At 35.8% G+C, this 26,255-nt stretch overlaps 1 protein-coding gene across 2 annotated transcripts in view; it reads right to left on the reverse strand.

Moving 5' to 3' along the window:
• Wdr62 (WD repeat domain 62) overlaps positions 1-25,693 on the reverse strand; it is a 70,135-nt gene extending 44,442 nt beyond the window's left edge. For both annotated transcript variants that reach the window (XM_064679203.1, XM_064679200.1), the window contains exon 1: positions 24,899-25,693. The gene's annotated coding sequence lies outside the window, so the exon portion shown is untranslated. The remainder of the gene's footprint in view (positions 1-24,898) is intronic.
• Between the last annotated feature and the right edge of the window lie 562 nt (positions 25,694-26,255).

The following is a 26,255-nucleotide window of genomic DNA, read 5'->3' on the forward strand; positions in this document are numbered from 1 at the left end:
AAATAATACTCTGTAAATAGAGTCTACTTCACATTGGTGACTTAAGAAGATATCGATCTTCGCAATTTTTGACAGACCTAGAGGGGTCGATCTTAAGAGTAGATTATCAATAGTCTACCCGAAATCCTACCAGAGTCTGCCTGGTTAAAAATAGATTTTCTCTAGCTACTTTTGGACAGTCATGATGGATGTAAGAGACAATGTTTTATTTGTATTTGAGCCATGTCTAGATACATTTCGCTCAGTGTTAAGCGAGGTGTTGAACAGCCGCTAAAAGCGAGCTACTGCTGCAAAGGCAAAAACACGCAGTAAAAATATAATTTTGTATGGAAATGTAGATAAAAATAAGCCGAAAACAGTAGCATGACAGCCGAGAAAAACACAGCCGCAGACAATGAGACGTTGGAAAACGTACACACATACATTCACACATGCATACATACACACATATGCATATACAAATTTCACGGAAGTTTTATACGAGGCGTCTCTATGATTGCATCAAAATTTTGCGAATATTGCGAAAGTGCAGTTGGCAGAAATAAATGAGCGTTACTTCGAGGGAGCCAAGTGATATAGGGCCTATTTGGAGCTGAATGATAAACAGTATTAGCAGCTATTATTGTTGCGGTAAAACTGTTTCATTAGCATTACCAAGCTGCGGGGTTCAACGGCCCCCCTCAAAACCAGACCGCAGACAAAAGCCGGCTCCACAAATCGCGCTCTTGAGGAAAATTTGACGCACAATTTTGCGCACGTATCCGCTAGACAAAAGCTAAAAAGAGAGAAACTGGGAAGAATACAAAGAATGAGAAACAAAAACTACGCAAGTTTCATAATAGAATTGGTGCCCATAAGAAATAAAAGCCAAGAAATAAGCAGTCGGGTATAACCCACTGCGCAATGCTCTGTTCACGTTCTAATAACAATATTGCCAGACGTAACTTTGAACCCAATTCGAAGACTGAATCCCCAAGATATTATATTATATATTATATATATTATATATTTTATTATATTTAATCCTTGCGATTTGTAGGATTATTCCAAATCTTTACGAGGATATTCTCGAGTATACATTTATTAACATTTTTTCAAGCTATTCAAATAGCTCGCATATACTCTTATTCGCTTCGTGGACAGAGTTTTAAAAGAAAGACAACAAAAAGCTCTGGATAGAATTATAAGTAGCATGACGTCATCCCACCGCCCCAGTTGTAGTTATCTTAGTTGCAAATTGTACTTTTTATACGGCATTAACTCATTCGCCATTTATTATTGGCCTTTACTTATCAAGTCGACGCGTCCGCGATAGCAGCCGGAGAAAAAAACATTTGTCAAACAGCCAAGAAAACAAATATATTACGAGAGAGACCTGGAAGTCCACGGGGAAGCAAACGGTAAAATAATGTGTCATAGCCCACAATGATCGCTGACTTCGTCGGTCCGTAAAAGTCCGATAATCGTTTTATTGTTTCTGGCGCCCGTGCATAATCATCTATATTTATTGTGGCCTTTTGTGATAACCGATAAGCTGATCGGGGAAGAAAGAAAAGGCCAAACAAAAAGGTTTGGAGATTGTTTAATTCAGTTTTGACATAAATTAACATTAGTTAGGGATTTCTTTTAAACTATTCATTAAGCTGAACATATTTTGTATATCAATTTTAGCCCTTTATCAATTCAAAACGGTTAAAACTGAGCATAATAATATTGGAAAAATGTTGTATATGTTTGTCTGTGTAATGTCATTGACTGGGCAATTCTTACATCAAAACTTCAAAATTTAGGTTCTCGTATACCACACAAATATCAGCTTAAAAACTATCAATAGCTTTTCCCGTGTCCTCAAAATCCAAATATGTATCTCTGATCTTTGGCGATATTTCGCTTAATATATCAGCCAAAAAGCTGGGAAAAGCAATGATTGAAGCAAGAATTTTCTTAAGTGTGGGCTGACGACAGAAATAGACTTCTTCCGGTTAAAATCGTAAACCTTAACAATAACTTTTCCCGTTCAGAGCCTGGCGACAACAACTGCTCGTTTTATATGCACTAAGATGTGCAATTTTCATGCACAAAAAATGATAAGCATTTATTTAATGTAGATAAGTACAGATTATTTGCCTTTGGGTCGTCTTATTAGGTCTTAAGTTTTATCTTACATTGTGTATAAATATACCAAAAGAAAAAGTTGCAAATAATCATTACATGATCAGAATTCCTTCTTTAAGACACGTATGTTTTAGTTATAGTTTTTAATAATTTTATGAAAATTTTAGGTGAAAAATTAATGATTTTCTTAGAGTCTACATTGTTACACCTGAAAGCAGCTTAAACCAAACCCCACTTCCGAAATTGATAGATTAATTACTTTACAACAGATTTTGTTATTTTTTCCATAGAAAAAAATATAGCCAAAAGTGCCCTATTAGGGATTGCCTGACTAGGAAATACCTTACCCTATACTTACAGAGTTATCTTGTGCTCTAAACTATTTAGCAAGCAGTTAGTCGTGGTCAGTATTCGCTTTTGTACTTTGCGACTTCGTGTTGTATGTTATAAGACTGCGCCTCACCGGACGGAAAGACGGGAGGTGGGGTACAGTGCGTATCATCGGTACTCGCATGAAAACATACGCAAAAAACACATATATCACTTACGAAACGAATGTGCTTCTTCTTCCCGTAACCCCACACGATTAACTTCGAAATTTATTAGCCTATCTTTAACAAATTTTCATTGCTCTAATGCGGAATACATATGATTGTTCATACCAAAGTCCAATGCTATACCATTAAAATGGGTTTCATACAATTTGGTGGGAACGGATGAAAAAGTGAAATTTTCTTAATCTGTATATAGTATAGACCAAGTTTAATGTATTTAGCTCTTATATGCTGGTTTTGAAAGACTATATTTTTGTGCATTAAGGAGAAACCATGTTCAAAATTTCAAGTCTTCTGATAACAATATGATATAATCTACAATTTTAGCTACATGTTGGTTAGATGGAAGACTAAAAGACGAATATTTTGACAGTCTGAGCTAAAAGACTATCCTGCATAAATGTCTGAATTTGTGTTTTCTTTCTATTATTTAATTGAATATTTGTTTTTGTTATTTAATAAAATGTTTAACTTTAAAATGTTGCATGAAGTTTGTTTGATTTTGCGCAAATTATTATGAGTAATACACAGAAGGCAGCTTGTCGCTGCTTACAATAATAATTCATTTGTTTGAGTGTGCATTTTCCTTTATATTTTCCTTTGCCACCAACAAAGCTGTCTCCATATATATATTATACATATATTTAAAAAATATATATAATTTATGGGATTGCAGATATCTCATATGCCTTGCAAATTTGTGTGTAAGCCTTTAAATACCCTTTGCAAGGGTGTAGGTAGATAAATCGTGGCTGTAGACTGACTTAAATAGTCGCAAAATACTACTCTTAGTCACAATTAAACTGACAAAGCCCAACGGACTGTGAACGTTGCCTGCATAGTTCTAAATGCATATAAATGCATATTAGGTTGCAAGCTGCGCACACTGAAAAAAAATCAAGTTCCAAACGCTTCTGGTTTATGGACAGTCTGTCGTACGTCAATAGCAGACACTGATTGGGCTTGCCCACATTAGAGCTCAGCTGAACTGAACTGTGCGGAACAGAACCGAGCGGAGCCAAAGGCCGTCATACGACTGATATCAAATAACCTTCAAGTGTGCAAACAAACTGGTGGCCAACCGGTTAGATGCGCACTTACATAAATACTCATTACATATACACCTTGTGGCAAAAGTAGACAACATACATCTGTACATATACATGCATTAACATATTTCAATTGAGTAATGTATGCGCGGCCTATACGGAAAAATCAAGGGTGTTCGATTAGGAGATACCCTGTACTTAGTTAAGGCTGTAAAACTTTGTGCTTCTGCCTCTCTCAGACTAACACTTGGAAAATGAACTCTGAAATAAATGATAAAGAAAAAAGTTTATATATTATAAATATACCTGCAAGAGAAATACGGACTATGCTAAGTTTTAAGTGAATAGCTATAAAACTAAGAGATTTGTTCGCGGAGCAACAGACAGTCGGACATGCCTGTTGATGCTGATCTAGAATATATGTTCTTTATGGAATCGGAGATGTCTTCTTCTATCGACTACACATTTCATCACAAAATTATTATACCTTCTACAGAAGCTACAAATTATTTTATATCGATTTCCTAAAAATGGGGCCAATTATCGATGATTTTAAGATAAAAACGTTCAAAAGAAGAATCTACTTTCCAATTTCAAGTATCTCGCTCTGAGCATGAAAGTGAATGTATACTTTTCGCGGACAAAGAAACCTTCCTTCGCTTACATACATTTGCAAAAAGGAATATAGCCCTTGTTACCCAGTCTCAATCCGTACAGAGTATAAGAATGCGACACAAAATATCTGAGGGGGACTGAAGCGGATAGAACCCACATGACTTGCCTCCTCCTGAGCTTAACATTTCCTATAAAGCCAGCCAGCTCCACAAAGCGGAAACTGCTGGCCATACGGCGTATGCGTGCGGGCCCCTCAGCTGGCTAATCTGAAATATATTGTTGATCATTTTTATACCCTGTAGCTGCAGACTTTTAATTTTAAAAATTAAAATACATATTACCGAATCTGTTGTGTAAATAAAAAGTAATTCATGTTGCAAAAAAGAGTTAAAAAGAAAACATAACTTTAATGTTAATAGTTCCATCTTGATTGAATTTTGTAGACAGAACTGCGTACAGGGTATTTCCTAGTCGATCACTTCCTCCTTAAGCACTCTTACTTGTTCTGTTTAACATACCAAATCCACACAATTGCGATCTTGTTACCGACACCTACTTTTTAGCTGCTAAATAAGACAAAGCCGTCTATTTAGCATTTTTAATCAACTGCATTAATAAACAGGGTGTTCCAGAAGCGTCTAAAGCGATAGAGCTACAATTCAGATAATATAGCCGTATCAATGGATTGTGTCTATTCACTTTATACAAATACCTTTACTCTTTTTAATAATTTCTTTCTCTATTATTTCTAATAATTATGAGTTCTAAATAAGTTATTTTTATAGAAATGTGGAACAGATAGAAGAAAACATTTCCGAACCCATAAAAATGATATATTCTATTATAGATCAGCATCAACAGCCGAGTTGAGTCTGTTTTAAGGGGAGCTAGTCTTAAAGCTTTCCCCTTGAAACCTTGCATAACTCCGCCTTTCGGACCATTATATCAAATAGCTGCCGGAGGAACGATTGTTCAAATATCAGGTTCTTGTGTGGAAAACTTTTTTGTTTATCAAGATATCTAGACCAAACGTGGCATGTATTAGTTAAACTATATTATACACTACCTATATTACGCTCTATATGAAAAATTGGTCGGAAAATGAGTTTTTTATCGCAAAATATTATATTTTCCAAGCTTTTTTCAGCATTTATGAGCTTCACTATTCTCACACATCTGCAAGACCGTAAGGCAGATGTATGCAAGGGTATTAGATCTTCGGCGTGGCGAAGATATCCGTACTTTCCCGTTAGCTGTACCATACTGTCACTGTCACTGAAAGTTATGAAAAGTAGTTATGAAAAGGGGCATAGCTGGCCGGACGGGAAAGAAAATACGCCCATCGTGTCGGTGATGTGATTGGACAAATTTGTATTCCGATTAGGTTGACACTCATTTATTAGATATTAAATAAATAAACAAATATATTTTCAAAACCATTTAAAGGGTATTATTAGGTTTTAAGGAATGTGTTACGCATTGAAGGAGGCATTTTTCAATAGAAGTGTAATGATTCTTCACCAGGACGATGAGCTGAGTCGATATAGTCATATCAGACAGTCTTTTGCTATTGCCAAAGAGTATGAAATATCAGAACCGCTTCGGACCATTATATCAAAAAGCTCTCATAAAAATGATCGGTCGAAAATAAAGTTCTTGTATGAAAGGCGTCTTTGTTTTTTAAGATAGCTTGACTGAGCTTGGCATTTAAAAGTTTCAATGTGCTCCTGACCTATAGATCAAAGCTTATCAATATCGGACAACTATATATTGTACTCCAATAGGAAAATCAATCAAAAATTTGTTTTTGTGTGGATAATTTGGCTGTTTTTTTAATTACGAGCTTCAAAATTCTCCCCTCCCCTGCAATAGCGAGTAATTTAAGATGACATGACACGTACTTGAAAACCAAATGACAAGTCAGGGAAATATCCAGATTAAGAACCGCTTGAATGACCTGAGGTCGACAACAAGCGACGTTCAATGAACTATTTGCGGTGTCTATTTGCAATATCTGTAGATGTTGGTGTTGACGGATTGGGTGCTTGTCTCCGGATTTAATGGCCAGCTGGCGCACAGCTGCGTGTGGGCTGCCCAAACAAATGTCAATTGTATGCGTGCACAAATATTAATTAAAGTTTCGGTTCGTTCAATTGCCAGCGCTTTAACACCAATGATCATTTGTGGACTCAAAAGGCATTAGGTTTAAGTGGCTATTGCGAGAGATTTGAAGCGTGGCCAAGTTAAGGTCATTGGCGTTTGCATTTCATGGTTTTCGGGTCAGGGCACAAAAATAGGTAATTCTAAGTAGATGGTAAATGCGGACAGCCTTCGAAACTACAAAAACAAATTGTGATTAAGTGTAAGTAAAAAATGGGTATTCACTAAAAACACATTTAGATAAAAGTTTGCTCAAAGTGGAAGCCACTGTAAACTTAATGGTATTTTACCAGCGGGGGATTAGAGTGGATAGAAGATTGGCTAAACAGTACTACGAATAAACAATAAGCTTCGATTAAACAAAAGTTATTTAAATTAATGAACAATAGCTGAAAATTAACAACACAATTGTTTTGTCACACAATTTATACAAAATTTATAATGAATTTCATCATTAATGTGCGTAAAGTGAAAGCGTCAATTTCGAAAAGCCGCAAAATTAAATGTCACAGTCAGTTGTGCAATTGGCACTCAAAAAAGAACTTCTTTGCTATTTAACCTCGTTTCTAGGCGTGTGCACAAGTTAAGCGCTCGACACACAGCTTTCAGCTTCATATCCACAGTTTTTGACTTACTCACGAGTCTTAGCATAAAGCGAAAAACTACAAAACAAATATACATAAATCGCGTTCTTTCAATTTGCACGCAGAAGTTAACAAAAAATGTCAAAAATAGCAAACAGTAAGAAAATAAAGCAAAACAAAAACTAAAGTCGTTGCCAGTTGGCTGGTTTTGCTTGTATTTGCGTTTTTATACAAAAAAAAAATTTTAATGATTCGATGGGCAAAACGGTAAAAGAAGAAAGTTGAGTCCAGGAAGCGGGAATAAATTAATGACAGCCAACAGAATTCATGCAAAAATTGAGTCATTAACTTGTCTGAAAAGCTGCCTGATGGCAGCAACAAAGGAAACACCAAACAAGAACTGGAAAGAGGGACAGACAACGTTCAAATATACCCTTACAATAACTACTCAAAAGAACTCAACATACATATCAGACATTAAAACTATCTTTGCAATTTAATCAGTGACAAATGAAAGTCCATCTACAACTAAACTAAGTACTATATTTGAGGTTAATCTGTTTGATTAAAGCACAAAATTTGCATATTACTCACTTTTAAAAGTCATTGCCATGAGTCTTTATATACTCGAACTCATATCCCATAAGAAATATAGTCTTCCGCCTTGGTTACGCACACATGAATGCCATATTCAAGACCTCAACATTTTACAATAATTTGGCTATAATAATAAAAATGATTTAAAAACGCATTTTTCAAAGTGAGGCTAAGGGAAAAGCAGCTCGAACGTATGTAAGACCAGCTCAGAGCTGTTTACAGGGTATTTCCAAGTCGGGCACTCTCGGCTAGAGCACTCCTACTTTAAGGGTTGTTAATGTCTCATTCTGCCAGTTACATACTCAGTTTAACCAATATAAGCAATGGGTAAAGAAGGCAGACGAAATTGAGCTTTTGTCAAATTGGCCACAAAAGATATCGGCAACAAAGATAGTTAGGGGGGAGGGGGGTATGTGTGTTCACGACATCCAAGAAATACCGCAATAACAATTAACATGTAAGATAGTGACAGTCGCACCGACTGCACCATACTCTATTTACGATATACTCTATTTTTATCATTGTACAAGAATGGGCTACACAATGGTAAACCGGCTGCTTTATTAATGTGCTACGGGCCCTAAAACTTTTGTAGGATAAATAACAGGTCATTTTCGTTCATTATACACGTGAAATGCTCGCGAAAGGTATGTATATATTCGATGTTCGGATTATCTAGCATCTACCTAGAGAGCTATCTCTACATATAAAACTCCTTGTCGTGAAGGGATTTGAAACATTCCTCCCGCAAATGTGAAATATTCGTGGATTAAACAAAGATCTTTGTTCAAATTTTGGATTAAACAAAGATCTTTGTTCAAATTATTCTTTGGTGGAAATGTGAATCAAAGATTTAGTGAGTGAACTTTTGGCTTCTCACTCATTTTGAATGGTTTTTTTTTTATGATTTCTATGTTAGTTTAAATATTTTGATTTTCATTTTGGGTTCGTAAAATTCATTTTCAAATATTTATGTAAAGTATTACTTTGTACGTACAGTTCAAGATAGTACGGATATATTTAAATTTTCTACAATAGGGAACTGTTCTCTAAAATTTGAAGCAAAAAAGTTCGACCTGGCAAAGCCGGAAAATACCAGCCAGTATTATTATACGATAACAAATAAAAATTCGTAACCTTGGAGACCAAAACCTGTTCTGGCATAGAACCAACCACATAGCCTAAAAGAGAGTTAAACAAAACTATAGTCTTCTTCCATTCCATTTCCAAATTAACAAATAATCAAATTTGGTTCCATTTCATTATAGTCTCTGAGATCGACTCGCTTATGCAAACAGACAGATAAATTGTTTATGCCCTTTTGATTACACATATTAAAGAGTATGGCGTATAGAAACGACGACAAAAAGAAGCGTAAATAAGTTAAATTGTTTTAGTGTCGCGTTCATAGTCAAAACGCATTTGCGTCCGGAGTCGGACATGAAACTATCGACCATGCCAGAAAATGGGAATAGGGTCTAACAACAAATGGGCGCGGCGAGGCACTTACAACTCTGGATGTATTAGGGAGCGGCTTTTCCAAAATGTCTGTTCTGGGATCTGCTCCAAATAGCAACCCCATTTTATGGGTGTTGTTCGCATTTATGAAGTTGCATGTCTGGCTGCCAAGACTGAGACTGTCTATCACCATGCCACCCCTTGTAAGCTCCTTACAGCAAGCTGCTTCTGTGCGGAAGGTATCTAATAAATAAAATTGCTTTAGTCGAGCGGAGTTTGCTAATAGATACACTATATTGGATAGCTTTAACTTTTAAAATCTTTGAATTAAGCTTAACTCTGACTTTACATGTAAAGGTTTTTGTAGAATTGTCAGTAACTTGAAAGATTCTAGGTTTAATATCTCTAGCTGTAATCTCTTTTATCGACTCACTTATACAGATAACCAAAACTTTTCTTGGTATTACTGGATTTGGCTCCTCTGTAAAGTTAAAATTAACAAAACCGCGTCTCACAGCTCACTTTCGCCTTAAAAATAAGCTTATGTCTATTACAACTATATCCCATACTGTTATACTCCTACTAATAATAATAATAATAATTACGATATTAATATTCACCTTAGTGAATAAGTAACCAATTGGAATTAGAGTTGGAATTGAGAAGCCTGGCTTATTTATCATTTTAATCTTTTACCTTTTGCCGTGTAATAATTAAATTATGTTTACCTGTAAAAATAATAAAGGAAAACAACATAAATATAGATAGTTAATATTGCAAATATTTATAGATAAGTTTATGTCAGTCACAAAGTCATGAGATTGTAAATCTATGATGACAAAATGTTTATTGCACAGCCATAAAAACAATACATCAGCAACCAATTTATTAATGGTTTCTTACTCTTACATTATTCTCTGAGTCTTCGCTCGTACTCCCCTGATCTCCCCTGATCTCTCCCCTCTAACGCTTGTCAATTTGTATATGTTTTCGCAATTCTCCCACCGTTTGCCTATTTATCTGTCTGTGCCAATATAAATTAACCCACTTTTGCTTCCATTCCACAACATTAGCAGTCACAACAACAACAAGTACATGTGATAATGAAATCGAAAACGTATGCTATTGGCTTACATTTCATCAGCTTATCTGTTTCAACAGGTAAATAGATCATTGCATTCGGGCGCACACGACTTCGCTGTACCCTATAACAACAGACAAAAGGAGTGTGTTTTATTTGTGAGATCGGGACAGAATTATTGAGTGAACAGGCAGATCATTCACCTTTGTCATCTACACTTATTCCAAATTTGTAGACTCTAGATCCTAGCCTCTGCAATCGATTCGTACATGGAGACGAGAAGACAGACAGACAGCTATGGCTATATTATTCTCGGCTTTTGTTGTTGATCAAGAATGTACATACTTTATGAAGTCGTGTATACGATGTATACCCTCCAAGCCATTTAACTAAGTACAGGGTATGAAAATGGCCTTCCTGATTAGTGGGTAAATGCCTCTAGGACTGTAACCCTTAGGCAATTATCTTAAAACTGTATGACCCCAGTTTTTTTCAGTCGATCTAAGAGGACTTCGCATAAATAAAAGTATTTATTTTGATTTAAATCCGTCACATTATTAATATACCCCTTTTTCTGCCTTCGGACAGAGTAAAATTAAATTATGTGAAAATGTAGTTCGGTTTTTTTTGGATTCCGTTAATGAATCATGAGCTTAATGAGTCGAACGATGCAAACACATACATACATATAACATATATAAGTACATGCAAAAATAACAATTAAGATCGCTGTAGTCAAGAGTTTTCGACTAAGAAAATAAAAACATGTACATTTACTTTGCGGAGCATGTATGTAATGCATATATAAACAAGAAAGAGTGGCACGCCGAAGATAAAATACCCTTGATTAATGTAGTTGAGCAGTTTTTTTAATGCAAAAACGTTATTTCTAACCGATTGTTCCTATATGAGAGGTTCAATATACTAGTCTGATTGGATACGGTCATGCAGATATGATGGAATAGGTACAGATAATCTCATAATTGCAGTTTGGAACGGATACTTTGAGAAAATGGATAAGCTTTCTATACAAAAACTCTGTTTACGACCGATTCTAGCTAGATTACTATATGATATAGTATCAAATTTGAGTCATGCTTAAAGAGAATACATCGTAATAAACATATATCTTGAAAAGCAAAAAAACTGTCTATACAAGAATTTAATTTTCAATAAATCATTTTTAAATTAGCTACATTAGCTCCTAGTTCGATTCAAGCGATGCCTTCAAGGGTATGTCATGATGATAGCATTAAATATGAGGCACAAGTTTGAGCGCACATGACTATGCCGACTCGGCTGCGAATACTGATTAAGAATATGATATATATATATATATATATATATATATATATATAAAATAAACTAAACATGTTGGGAGTCGTTTCCTGAAACAATTGCCAGGCTTTACACAAGGGTATTATGCGCGAGCATTGTATAAGTTATTAAAGAAATGTGTGCACACGCTGCTGGGGAATCGTTTTTCATTTAAAAGTTACATTCTTAATTATTTTCTTTCTTCCACAATCTTTTCACATAAAAACCTGTTTGCCTCTCCGATATGTTTTGACACCAATCGCGGCATCGAAGCCATATGCGAAATTGACCTTCCTCCTCGCCAAGTTTGGGCAGTCCGTGTATAACAATTTCATTGCGCCGCCGGACTGACTTTCTATGGTGATTTTACAGTTTATGGCTAGAAAGTAACGCAGCTCGTAATGCTATAAAAAATACATCGTTTTGTTGCCGCTCAGTAGTCAAACAATATTTGTGACCTGCCGGGCAATGCTTGTGATTGGCAGACTCGTGTGTATGTGTTTGTATTTTGCGGTACGTATCTGTGCAAGGCAACACAACAGTACAACTAAAATTCATTATTAATGCATTAGCCAATTGCAAGTGGCGCTCGTGATCATATTAGCTGAATTGTGTATGACCCCAAAGTCGCACAAAGCGAATTTTCATTGTCAGGCAATTTAATGGTGAATTTTCACATTATGCGACATTATCAGCGAGAACATACTCGTTTAATATCTAGCGGTTATTACCCGGCATTGCCCGGCACAAATATATTTCCTAGACATAACAATATGTAGTATTTTTTAGACATACATTGTCCAGTCATCCAGGTGGGGTAGATTTTGCAAATATCGAAAAATATTTGTTTATTTGTTGAGCACTAAAGCTTTGAGGCGAACATATTTGCTTCGTAGCTCATTTAATAGGCCAACATTAATTCATTATTGTCCAAAAGGAGAAGAAAAGAAAAACAAATAACAATTATGCAAAATAACAAACAAATTTCTGACGAAGGCAAAGTAATTGAAAGAAGCGGAAAACATTTGGTCGGAATACGCGACTCGTATAAATAATAATTTTGTATTTGGTAAATAAATTGTCAGATATTGAATTAATGCCAATTGGACACGCAACAAACTTTTAGTAGGATTGAACAATTTGTTTGAGTGTGTGCAACGGTGTATAAATGTTCGAGTGGTTGGATATGGGTTTCTTTTTCTTTTATGTTGGTCAAATGGTCGCGTTTCTGGCTGCCAACGCGACATGATTTTCCGATTGCGTCAGATTTTCACATAAGATTGCGAAATTCCACAGCAGATATATTTAAAGTCGTTGGGGATATTTTGATTATATTAAAGAACGGGTTGTAGTTGCAAAGCATTTACCTGACAACCTGCATCATAATTCGGAATCGAGTGTTTACTTCCTTTTAATAACAATTCTTATTAATTCTTATGCATGTTTCTCATCTTATATTTAAACTTGATCTTTAAATAGAACGTACACAATGTTTATGTTTTAACGAGACCTGTTCCTTTCCATTTGTGTATCTCATCTCCGTACTCCCTCTCAATTATTCACAATCTGCCAAGCTGTGAAAACTGTGAAAAAAAAACTTTCGCTCGTTGTGTGAAGCGGTTCGAATTGGAAAGTCCAATGCACATATCATAACAAGAAGCACAGTCTGCAGAAGCCCCCTTTGCCACTTTTCCCAATAGTCAGCGGTCACCTGTCGCCAGTCAAATCAATTGAACCGAGCGCCCGTCACGTTTGTCCATTTTTTACTCGTGCTGACGATAATATTCTGGAGCGAGACGTTGGAGGTCAATCGCTTTTACTCGTACTCGTACTGGTATCATGGCAACGCATAAATAACACAAGAGATCTCCGATTCAAGCTTCCAAACGGCGGCGATGACAATGACAAACCGCTAATCATAACTTAAGCATAACAACAAAACACACCGAGCTAAATCACCTAAACGTGTGCACCTCACAAATATGTGAAAACAATAATGCGGCTCCGACGACAACGGCGGAGCTGTAAAAAAAGCGACACAACAAAAGCCGCACGGACTGGTAAAAGTTACAACAATTTGCTGTCGTCGCGCCTAATGAGACGAAGCGAACGCCCCTCAAATGTTAAACTGTGACCAGGCAAAAGCCTACAACGCGTAACTATAAACCGAGTCGCGATCAGAGAAGCATTTACTTTCAGTTATATCCGAGAGATATCAAAGGGGGTTTATAATGGGTTTATTTCGATTATCATTAGCAACGGGTTCGGTTTGTGCCATGAGCTGAAAGGTAAATAAAATTATAACCAGATATGTTTGAAATCGAAATGCAGTAATAAAAATAAAAAGGCCTATCGGAGAGTATCCATAGTGTGGTTTTTCAGGTTTCTAAGGTAATAAATATACCGTAAACTAAACGACTTTCTAACTGTTTGCGATTAGAGATCTGCGCAGCAAATCAGTAAAAGTTGTAGAAGGAGTAAAAGCATTCGATGTACTCCTGTAATTGCTGCTAATTGGCCCATGTCGGCCCAGTCTAAGGTTAAAGGTGTGCCAATTAGCTACGGGCTGGTGCGAAGAGATTGCTTTTTGATTTGGCTAAAACGTCGCGTGCCAAATCCAACAACTCACGTGTTGTTTGAAGTAGCATTTTCAGCAAGGCATTTCAATTTCATTTGCATTTCCTTTTTTGTTTGATTTTTTCTGAAAAAATGTAAATATCTTTTTAATTGAGTGGGCGGATTCTCTGACCTGGCACGGCAATTAATTATACAAATCAGCTAATTTGATGCGACTTTGCACACACTTCTTCAGCCTGGGTAAATTAGTTGAAGTGCAATGCCAGCGAAGCAATAAATTAATTCTAATCGCAATGTTTACGTTTGAATCAGCTATAAGAGGTTATAAGAGGTGTGATGATGTTATATGCAATGTTTGCTTCAGTATATGAGCAAAGCTTCTAAGAACGGAGAAAAGCTTTTGATAAGAAAATGTTGCAGTAGTTAAGGATTAGAGCATAGAATCTAGTCAAGAGTTTCCGACTAGGGGATACCCTGTACCCACTTTTACCAACACCAAATGCAGCTTGCGCTACAAACTCGTTTGCTTCAGCAGCAATAAAAATTACTTAAAATAAAAAAAATTAAACTCGAACTCGTAACCGACCATACATACTACTAGCTACAGCCACATTAAAATTACACACATTAAAATAGCAATCAAGTTAAAGACACATGACCTGTATAATCTATTTTAGAAGCTACATTTTTTTTACAAATTTCACATGTCCCTAGCTCAGGAAATATCGGAATATCGGAAACAAACTCGTACTCAGCTCTAACAACTTCTGAGATCGACGCGTTTATAGAAACAGACAGACGAACATGGCTATTGATGCTGATCAAGCATTTAAATACTTTATGGGGTCGGAGATGCTTCCGATGCTTACCACTTTCAATGGATTCAGGGCAAACATAAATCATTTTCACACAATTTTTTATTTGCTTTATATATATTGTTATATGCAAAAGTTAATATAGAAACAAAAGTGTTCAAAAGTCTAGTTCGCACTTTAAAAAAAGCAATTCTAGTTCATCCAGCTACTAAACTACTTTAATTAGACGATCTATTAGGCAACGACGCACGTGTTGAAGCTTAAAAAGTACAATTTAGCTAAATTGTGAGTTTTTAAGTCATTTTGAGTTCAATAAACTCCAACATCGAGTCAAAGTTGAACAATTTTCATTTCTGCTCTTCTCATATTCTTCAAACCATGTTTTTTTTTTGTGAGATTTTGCATTGTGTTAAATTTAAATTGACATAACTAGACAGCAAAAGACACAGACAGGCAGGAGTTAGCATAACAACAAAACCAACTACATACATTACTTTTATATTGCTGGGGGTCAGTAAAACGAACGAACAATAAACAAGGCAACTAGAGACCCAGCAGCACCGTGAACAATGGAACAAAAGTCATTTTGGAAAGGAAGGGCGGCAGAATAAAAGCAGTCGGCTCATGGTTCCAATTCATTTGACAATACACCAAAACCAGCAGTGCAAAAACAAAAGAAAAAAGCGTTCAATATGTTCGAAATCTGTACGATCTACCATATTCAGTAGCATTCACAGTTTAATTCAGAATGACATTCATTTGGCTCTATTTAATTACCCTTTCCCGTTAGCCAATCCTTTATATATTTTTTGAAAACAATCAAAAAGTTTTTTCCGGCTGCCGAATATGAAATACCCTCTGCGACTAAGAGCATATAACTATATCTATATATAAATTGTTTGCACTGACTGACTAACTGACTGAATGACTGACTGGCTGACTGACTGACTGATTGGTAATTTGGTAAAATTTCCCACCTCCATAACTCGGTCTAAACTCAACCAATTTTCATAAGTTTACTTTTTATTCATGGTTTGACATCTAGATCAATCTGGCATATAAATCGCAGAACATTATTCCTGGTCGAAATTCATGTAAAAATTTACCTTCAAATATCCTATATAGACTTAGGTCAAAATTTCCCAACCCCATAACTCGGACAAAACTCAACCAATTTTCATAAAGTTTGGCTTTTTGTTCATGGTTTGGCCGCTAGATCAATTTTGCATCTAAATCTGGCAACATGACTCTTGGTCGAAACTCATGTAAAAATTTATCCTCAAATATCGTATATAGACATAGGTCAAAATTTCCCAACCCTATAACTCGGTCAAAACTCAACCGATTTTCATAAAGTTTGGCTTTTTCTTCATGGTTTGACTTCTTAATCGATTTGGCATTTAAATCTGGGAACATGATTCTCAGTCGAAATTCATGTAAAAATGTACCCTCAAATATCCTATATAGCATAGGTCAAAATTTCCCACCCCCATAACTCGGTCAAAACTCAACCAATTTTTATAAAGTTTGCCTTTTTGTTCATGGTTTGATAGATCCATAAATCCATTTTGCATCTAAATCTGGGAACATTATTTTTGGTCGAAATTCATGTAAATATGTAGATTTATATGTTATGTTAGATTTTAATTTTATGTATATGCCTGTTATAATCCTTTCTATTACTGCAATAACTAATTTAAAAACATAAACAATTTAAAGCTTTCAAAGCGAATAAAAACGAAACGATAAGAAGGACGTAACAAACACAAATTGAATAATTATTTTTAATTATTATCAAGTTTGTTTAAGAACTTTTTTAATGCAGTTTTCCCCCTACATAAATTTTGAGAATGCAAATTGCTAGGACGAAGTTTTCCTTCGACATATTTGTACTTTTGCTCAATCAGATCATGTTGAAAAATAAAAAATAAAGAAAATTTAATAGCTTCATATATGTATTTTTTGCTGCTTTTCAAACTTACATAGATGTATGTTTGGGTACTTAATATTGGAAGCGGGGTATATTATAGTCTAGAACACTAAAACATATCGTTTTCCTTAGTTCGTTTTGAGGTGTGTTCGTCTAGCAAAACAGACTGTCCAGATTGATTTATAAAGAACAAAACAGAAGCAAAAACGCAAAAAATAAGTAAAGTGCTCTAGTCAATAATACCCGAATAGGAGATAGCCTGTAACTAGCTTCAACTAACCGCTTTAACACATATATTCCAAATTTGTAATACTTACAGGGAAATATACTGAGTGTGTAAATAATAAATGAGAACGTGCACACCAAATTCGAAGCTTTCGAAAGTATATATGCTCAAAAAACTAAATCTGAAAATCGTTAATTATCGATTTATCGATCGAACTGCTCGTACAATAAAAGGACTTACAGCATAAATTAAAGACCTTAACCCACAAGTTCTTTGATATAGCTAGATCGACTCGGCTATTAAAGTTGATCAAGAATATATATATATACTTTATAGAGTTGTAGAGACATTTTTCTTAAAATCATTATGCACATTCCCAATTGGTACAGGGTATTAAGACCTCGAGCGTAGCAAAAAATCAATGACGCACGTGAGGCAAACAAACAAAAAAAAAACATCTAATTAGGCGAAAAGCGTTTAAAATATAGAGAAAAAAATATCGTACGGCAAACGACAAAACGCAAAATCGGCAATAAACCATGAATAGGAATCAATATTTGTACCCACCTTAAAAATGTTAAAGATTTTGGAGGGCCATAACAATCAGTCACAATAATTGAGGTTATTTGGCTTTGACGAAGTGAACAATTGTGCAATTTATCACGACTCGTGCGATTTTTTACTCTTTTGAGTCAATACACAGCGTTATATAAGAGTCGGAGAGATAAAATATATGAAGAATACATTTTGAGAGTAGCATCATTTTTTCAGAAAATTGTACTCCACACAAAGTGCTTTAGTTTAGAGAAGACTTCTGGTACTTTTGAAACCTGGTGTCAAGTGTGGGGCGCTTAATGCAAAGCTCCTTCTATCTGTATTAAACTAAAAGGATTACATGATTTTGTCTTTTAAAGAGGAATTTCAGCCAAATATGTCAATTCTTGCGGAGCTGCCAAATTCATCAGTTTTGACCAATTTAAAAGTGCACGAGCTTAGTTATTGAACCTCGTATCATATAGATTTTTAGCAAGGTCTCCAGTTTGCAATGACTGAGCCTAAAGTCATGGCATTCTTTGCTATTAATAAGCTGGTTTGACGCTTTATAATCTATGCAAGCAATAGATCAAAATAATGGAATTATAATGAACTAGTTAACTATTTATCCTAGTCTTGACTACTTTCAATCAAAAATTGACATTCAAATCAGCGAAAATTTGAGAGTTTCAAGTGCATTTCTTGAAAAAGTATTTTAATAACCTTTCTTCGTAAAGATCATCTAACAATATTTGTATTTGTCTTTATAAAATAGTTCGTCCTGACTAACTGACTAGCTGCTGATAAATGGACAGATCAGGCCGTAAGAGCTAAAAAACTGAAATTTGTTCTAATGCTTTCCTTTGGGTCGAATATAAGCACTAAGACGGAATTGTGAAAAGTTAAGCCTCCAAGCGGGTGGAAAACGCTGGTCACAGGCTGTACAAAAATCGTCAACAACAATGCAGCCATAGAAGTGTTTTTTGCAGATATGACGCGATGACGTCAATAACAAGCCGCAGGTCGACAGTTCAAGTTCAGAAAAAGTTGTTGTTATATTTGTTTATTACATTTCTTATTTTTTAGAGGAAAAAATCAATATTGTTAATTACAGAAAGTAGTGAATAAAAGAATGAAATTAAAACAACAATAGTTCAATTATTTTATTTGCTTATTTTGTCAATTTGAATTAAAATCTTTAATTTGGTTATTTTGTCAACTAGAACATTGTCATTTGTCAGTCCACAACAAATCGCTTGCTTTGGCACACTGTGCACGAAATTTGGAGATTGAACCCCCGTGAAGTCGGTTACATTGTTGAATTATTAATTTGACCCGGACAACGCCGGGTGATGACTTCAAGTGAATAATCAAATAAATAAGAAATTGTGTGTTGGTTTATTTAGCGCTTCGCTTGGCAGTTTGCCAGCAACAATAAAGTATCCGAGCATATAGAAAAGCTCCACAACTGTTGCAAAATAATAAAAAATAATATTTGCAAAAAGTTGGCAATTATCCCGCATATACTAAAGATTCATGTCGCATTTTGCATATATTTGAATAAACTTGGTAATAAACATCACAGAAATTCGGCGAAAAATATATAAAATACAAATTTCATAAGCCCAGCAGTTTAATTTGTCAAAATGCCTGCCATGGGTCAGACGAAAGGCTCTGTCTGCGACACAGTCAGTTTGAAATTAAAGTACAAGCTTACTTTATAAGTAATTGTACAAATGTTTATACACTTCCGATACACAAAACACTTCCTCTTAAGCATTGCCGACTAGTTCATTGCCGCAACAAAAAGAAATCTTGGCAACAGCCAATTGCCAATTGGCAATTGCAGTCCAATTGGAATCCCGATTTGCCGTATAATGGCTTATGACACACTGCGCAACAATTTATTTCTCATACGATGCAAAGACTTGAAAAGCTGTCCACCGCACGTTTGGCAAATTACCAAGCGTTAAATATTTTAACAAAAATTACTCGGCTGCAGACAATTTTCACAGCAGGCCCAGTCCCAAGACAGTGCCTAAATAAGCTGGGAATAGGTTGCTAGCCAGGTAAAAAAGATACTCAGGTGTCTGCTGAGCGTAATTGTAAATGGCAGACAGATGGAAATTATGGAAACAATATAGAAACTTATCATAGGTAAGTACGAGTAAGGTATACTATAATTGTTAAATTTAATAAGTCAGTAAATGGTAATTAATTCATTTTAAATATGCGTAAATAGATAGGCAACAAATATTTTAAGATAACTTTTAACACATTCTTATAGTTTTTGCATGATCATTAAACTATCTTTGCAAGTTATCTCTACATATATTGGTTTCGGATTGACTTCAGAAAATGATTTAAAAAAAACTTTAAGATAGTATTTCGATATAAGCTAGTTTTTGTTTAAGTAATTGTTAAGGTATAAAAACATCCTTTTATACAAACATAAATATTTTAATATAAAAACAAGTAAATAATGTTCCTAACTTCTGAGCAAGATCTTATCAAAATCGGACTACTACGTACTCTCTCTCTCTTTCTTTCTCTCTCTCTCTCTCTCTCTCTCTCTCTCTCTTTCTCTATCTCTATCTCTCTCCCTCTTTCTGGGTTTTTATATGAATAACTTAATGGTTCATCCTAACATATGAATCATAATAATATCAACATTATAATAATATATCATGTAGGTCTAATAGGAACTATCTACATGGAATAACTTGTTGTATGAACACATCGTTCTATGAGCAACCTGCTACCAGGTCTTTACCTAGTTTTAATTTTAGGCAATCCGCAGATAGCTGTTCTTTCTTGTTTCTTTTCCGAGTAGTTTTAGTTGTTAGGCGTATCAAATTTGACCTTGTTACTGTTATAACATTTGTGAGAAACAACCTTTCGGGCTCCCACATAAATCCAGAGCGTAAAAATCATCTCGCGAAAGAGTTGCATGGAAAACAATTGAAAAGAAAGCCGTGGACAGGAGCCATGCCAAGACAGACGGAAGACCAGCCCAGCCCCCAAGAGATACTCCAACGGGGCGCAGCAATTGTTGTTGTTATTATTTATTTATTTAAAGAGAGGGAACATGTGTCTGGGAAGACGTCCAGAAGAGAGGAGAAGTCAGCGATTTACGAGTCAGAAGCAGGCCTCGTTGAGTCTAGTTTGCCATTTACTCCGCTCGCACGTAAGCTCATGCATATGTATATACACTCAGAGAAAAAATCTCTACTCTTGTTCTCAACTCAAGTAAAAGTTGTTTCAAAATGCAGCCAAGGTCGACATTCTTATTTCAAGACGTTTCGTTTGACCTCGAGTTTCAGAAATGCAAAACTCAATCACAAGAAATTTTGTAGTTCCATCATGAACTAGATTTTTCAGTAAAAAAGTTTCAGTTTTAAATATTGCGAACTGAAGAATCAAGAACACATTTTTGACGGTTATTACACAATAAGCGGAGTATTTACTAGTTAGATGCACCCGACTGCAAGCTATTTAAGCATTAACATTTCTTTTGGAATCAAATTTGATTGACACTAAATAAAATGCTAAATGTAAGTAAAGCTTCACAACAATACTAGCCTTTTGGGACAGTGTATTTCGGCGAGTGACTAAGCAGCATTCCAGACATAGTCCCTAAATGTATGTGTATCTGTGTGAGACTGTATGTGGATGTGTGTGTGACTGTGTTGAAGCAGTTCCAAGTTTCACGATATCAATAAAAGTAGATGGCCAACGATGTAAGAGGATGCTCGTAACCTTGTGAAAGGATCTTAGCCTTAAATACTGCCCAATCTCTGGTAAAAGTTGACTTAATTATATAGATAAACAATGATTGACCATTTTGGCTGGATACTGTATGTCTTTCAAGTATAAATATATATATATTTGTCCTCTCAGTCTAACTCATGAATCAACTCATTAAATTTCAAGAACTTTGTGAGACTTCATTTAATACGGATTTCCCCATTTAAGGTTCAGATTGTGGCTTTGTTTTGTTTTTCAATACCTTATAAAAGGTATAACTCTTAAGCCAAGCCCAGGAGTCTCTGTGCTTATGGGCAAATCAAGATATCTGTGGCAACCCTCGCTTAGTCATACTCAATGAGTAAAAGACAAGAAGAAGGCTCAGAAGCAACAGCAACAGTAGCCGCAGCAGCGACAGTAAAAGGCAGACACAATGCGAGTGTCGAGTGAGTTGCAGCAGTAAAGAAGGAAATTCAGCCCAAATGTATTCATTGAAGGGCCAAGAAGCTGGGATAGCGATAGAGGAGACTGGCAAGTGAAGCCGAGCAAAAATGTTGCACCTTGTTGCACGTAGACAACAGCAGAGGCAACTACTCTGCCACTTCCGAGCTGTGGCAGGTTTATGGCTCTGCAGCGCACTTTGCAAATTTACAGAAAGAGAGCGAAATCCCTGGAGAGCAGAGTGTGCATAGCTTCTATCATTCAGTTTGTAGATCCTTTCATTTCTGACATTCCCCCACATTCACAACTTGCATACTTTATTTTCTGACTGGGATTTTGCATAGGTTTTTGCACTGCCTTTTTACTTAAGGCTAACAGTTTTCGTACTATTTATAGATGCTTTTTACGTTGTTTTGAAAATAGACAAGAGGGCGTATATTGGTTTTGTGCAAGTGCATAACAGACCGAGGCAAGCTTCTTATCCCATTGTCTATTCGTATCTTTAAACTCGTCATAAAAATTTCTCCAAAATTGATAAATATCGTTTCCTAGTTCGAAACTTCTAAATTTGAGAGATCCAATTTGAAAATAATATTTACATACATCGAACTTGTATAAGAATAGATTTACAAGCGCTCTCGAGTCAAGTAATCTCACTTATTAGGAAAGAATATACCTTTAATGAGATGGAAAATGTTGACCTAATCTTATTAGAATTAACCATTTAATACAATATAATATTATATATTAATGTTAAGATAGTTCAAGTATTTAAAGCCCTTTTAACTTTCATATTTCAAAACTATTGTTATTGTTCGTGCAATCACGTAATGCTATCCGGAACCACAAATATGTGTCTCGCGTTTTACAACACTCCTGAAGCTAAAGACGTATTTTCTCTCTTATTCGGTTATATGTCGGTTGCAGCTTAAGAATTTCTCTAGCTGCAGCAACTGCAACTTTTGAAGTCGCTTCTCTTTTAGAAATCGTGGGAATCGCACAAAACCATATTTAATACTGTCAGGCCCCCCATCCCAACATCTCATATATTTGTCGTTTAATCATGGCATCTAAATGACTTAACTTGAAGAACTTCCTTTCCTTTCCGCGTCCTATTGGTTACCTTTGATAAGCATGCCGCGGCTGTGTAATTAGAATGGGATTTTAAAGACTTGTTGGTATGAAAGCGAGTCGAACGTGATTTAAGAATAACCAACCGGTCTCATCAAGTACCATTTCAATAGGTACAAGTTATGGAGGAAGTAGAAAAACTATTATCGTCTTGAATTTTACAAAATTGTGTATATAAATGTTAAATTTTTACGATAACATTTTAAATATCTCGCATTTAGCATTAAAATAGTTTAATTCACATTTGCTTTTAACACTTCTTTTAATTTTGCTTATTGATTGCCTAATTAAATTGTGTATATCGCAGAATTGGAAATCAATTTCAATATATTTTTAGAAAGGATATGCTCTCTCGTAAACAGGAATGTTTAACTAACAATTAAAAAGAGCAGAATAAAAAGAAGACAAAATAATGATTCGATTATCGATAATTTAAATGCAAGATGAGAGCAAATAGGTTGAGTTCGGACAGAACGTTCAGAATCGTTACAGGTGCTTCAACAGGTAAAATTCTTAGTGTCTGTCGGCAAATAGAGGCAGGCGGGAAAGAAACCCGACTAAGAGCCAGGTAGCTGGTGAGAAATAATCAATTCCTGCCGGATAACGAAGCTTAAATACCCTTATTAACATACGACAGATGAACAGTCGCCATGGAGAGATGGTTAATCAGACTCGGCCAGGTCTTAAATTGGTATAAACCAACTAAACACTTCTTCTTCTTAGTCTGTATTTCGATCGAAATATATAAATACCTAATGGGGTCAGAATAAATCTACGCAGTCGACTAAACAATGCGACTCTTTGCAAGGGAATTGTAAAGTAAACAAACCAAATGCCGCGAAGAGAACGAATGAAAACGAAATCTGTGCACAGCGAAAGAGAAGAATAAAATGAAAAGACGAAAAGGGCAAAGAGGAGAACAAAAATCACAGCACAATTCACCTGTCACGAGCAAAATGCGCTGCTCTTTCACACTTTTTATGCCCTTTTTATGCTCTCAGATCAAGTTGTAGACATTTGACAGTGTTGGAAATCATGGAAAATGTTAATAGTGTGTAATATTATATTAATTGAGATTAAATGTTAAATGAAAAAGTAAAGTAATACAAAAAAAACTAGAATCTTGCTCTGAATATCTTTTGTAAGCTAAGCCGCAAGAAACTGGTTTCTTATAAGAGTTAAATATATAAAATAAGAAATTATGCTCAGGTCATCAGTTATTGTGTATTAGAAAAAACCGTCTACTGTCTACTCTATACGTCTATTTTTAAAGCCATAAACTGACTGTCTCCGACAGCTGGCAGCTCATTAAAAACTTAATATACAAAAACTAAAAATTAAGCATTGTGATTAATGAGCAGAGGAGCTCTTAAGTCCATGATTTGCACAGAAATATATCGTGTGAACACAGACATTTAATTGTGTGGCGCGTAAAATTGTGCAACTTGTTCAAGTGCTTTGCTTTGGGTCAAGTTCATGGAAGTTTTAAAGATTTTTTAGTTTAAATAAAAATATTGATTTGCAAGCTCTTAAGCTGAAGATTTACATGCGGGGGCAGGGGGTTCGGTTAATTTAAAGCCTCGTCTAACGGTTGTTGCTTGCGCAGAAATAAATGCCGCCAATGGCCTTCAAAGCACGGAGCCCGCACTCAAAGCCACACACGTATGTGTGTGTGTATGTATGTATGTATTTCCGTACATTTACGTAAGCAAGCTTACCTTCATACATGTGGACGTAGATGCGTATGCGTGTGCGTACATACGCACATACATACATACATCAGCTGAGCGCGCAATAACAAAAACCACCCCCAACAGACGCTGTCGCCCCCAAACAGCCTCTTGTTAGGCTTGAGAAATTTCGATACATCATCCGCAGCATCCAAAGGAATTTCAACCCCAAAATGCCGTTCATTGATTGACAAAAACTGTGTCAGAAATGTGCCAATTAACGGAACATCCACTTACCTCTTTCAGCAGGAACAAAATTGTTGTATCTGGACGTTAAATTGAGTGGCAACTGTGTTTGCTGCTGCTGCGGCTGCTGCGGCTGCTGCAACGACGTTGACTGTAACAACAGTTAGACGGATCAAAGCTACGCTCTCTGCTCTCTTATACACATGCACTGACGGCAACGTCTTTGATTTTGATTCACTTTTATTTTATTTTTATCTTTTATCTTTATTTAACTGCGACGTCAGCGTCGCCACTGACAATGACATTTTCACGCACAAACACACACACACACACGCGCGGCGCTGGTCAGCGAAATTTCTTGTTGATGTTGCAGTCTCGTCTGCGCTATTGCGGGCGCGGGGTGTAAGTTCTCCAAGGCAGGCAGGTGCACTTACAACAAGAGCTCACACACACACACATACACGCAAAGGCTTCCACTATCAAACACTCTCATACAAACACACACACACAGACGACACGAAGCGCAGACACACGAGAGACAAACAAACGATGCGGACGCTGGCACCTGGCACTTTGCTTCTCTGCTCTTCTTCTTCTTCTTTGTAATTTTTTATTTTCTTTTTTTGCACGCGGCGACTGTGATGGCTTCAGTTGCAGCTTTTTTTACAGACTTTATTTAGATTTGCTTTCTATCTAATCTCGGGGTTGTGCTTACTCTCCATGCTTAGATAATGCTTAATGGGCTCTTATCTTGCGTTTTGTCGCCTGTGCACACACTTTTTCTCGTAATTAATTAATTTTTTATAACAACCGCGTCCCGACGTGCTGATTCTTCGGCGTCAAAACAACAACAAGTTCGAAAACAAACCAAATATGACCCCATCCAGCAAATTGAAAAATACCGCAAAACAAAATATGCTATCTTGGTATTTTTTAGGCAATTACTGTTTGGACAAAATAAATACAATTCATATGCCCGCCGAACTTCTAAAGTACCCAATACTATTTAATTGTACTCGTCTGAGGATGCATGACTACTGTAAATCTAGAAATTTGCAAAGTAGACAAACGCCTGATAACGCATTTTGCAAGTAACTCATCTATTTGTTCATATAATTATGTGGTCTTTAAATATATGGTATTGTTCTTTGCTAAAAACCCACTCAACGATATCTGACAAAAGTTGAAATATATGAACAGCACTCGCGGTTGCGAAAGCAAGCGCGAAGCGCGAGTTGAGTAATCTCTGAAATGAATCAATAGGTGGCGCTTTACTTCTATGCAAAGCTTCAGATATGAAGTTAATAATTAATTCTAAATCTTCCGCTTGAAACAGATAATTAAATTTGACATATAGATGCTGCTTTTAACGTGCTTTACTACCCTAGATTCATAAATGGCGGATATG

This window comes from Drosophila montana, unplaced genomic scaffold (genome assembly GCF_035044405.1).
Source record: "Drosophila montana isolate Dmon_TW-CO22-7 unplaced genomic scaffold, ASM3504440v1 contig_1_1, whole genome shotgun sequence".
Lineage (NCBI taxonomy): Eukaryota > Metazoa > Arthropoda > Insecta > Diptera > Drosophilidae > Drosophila > Drosophila montana.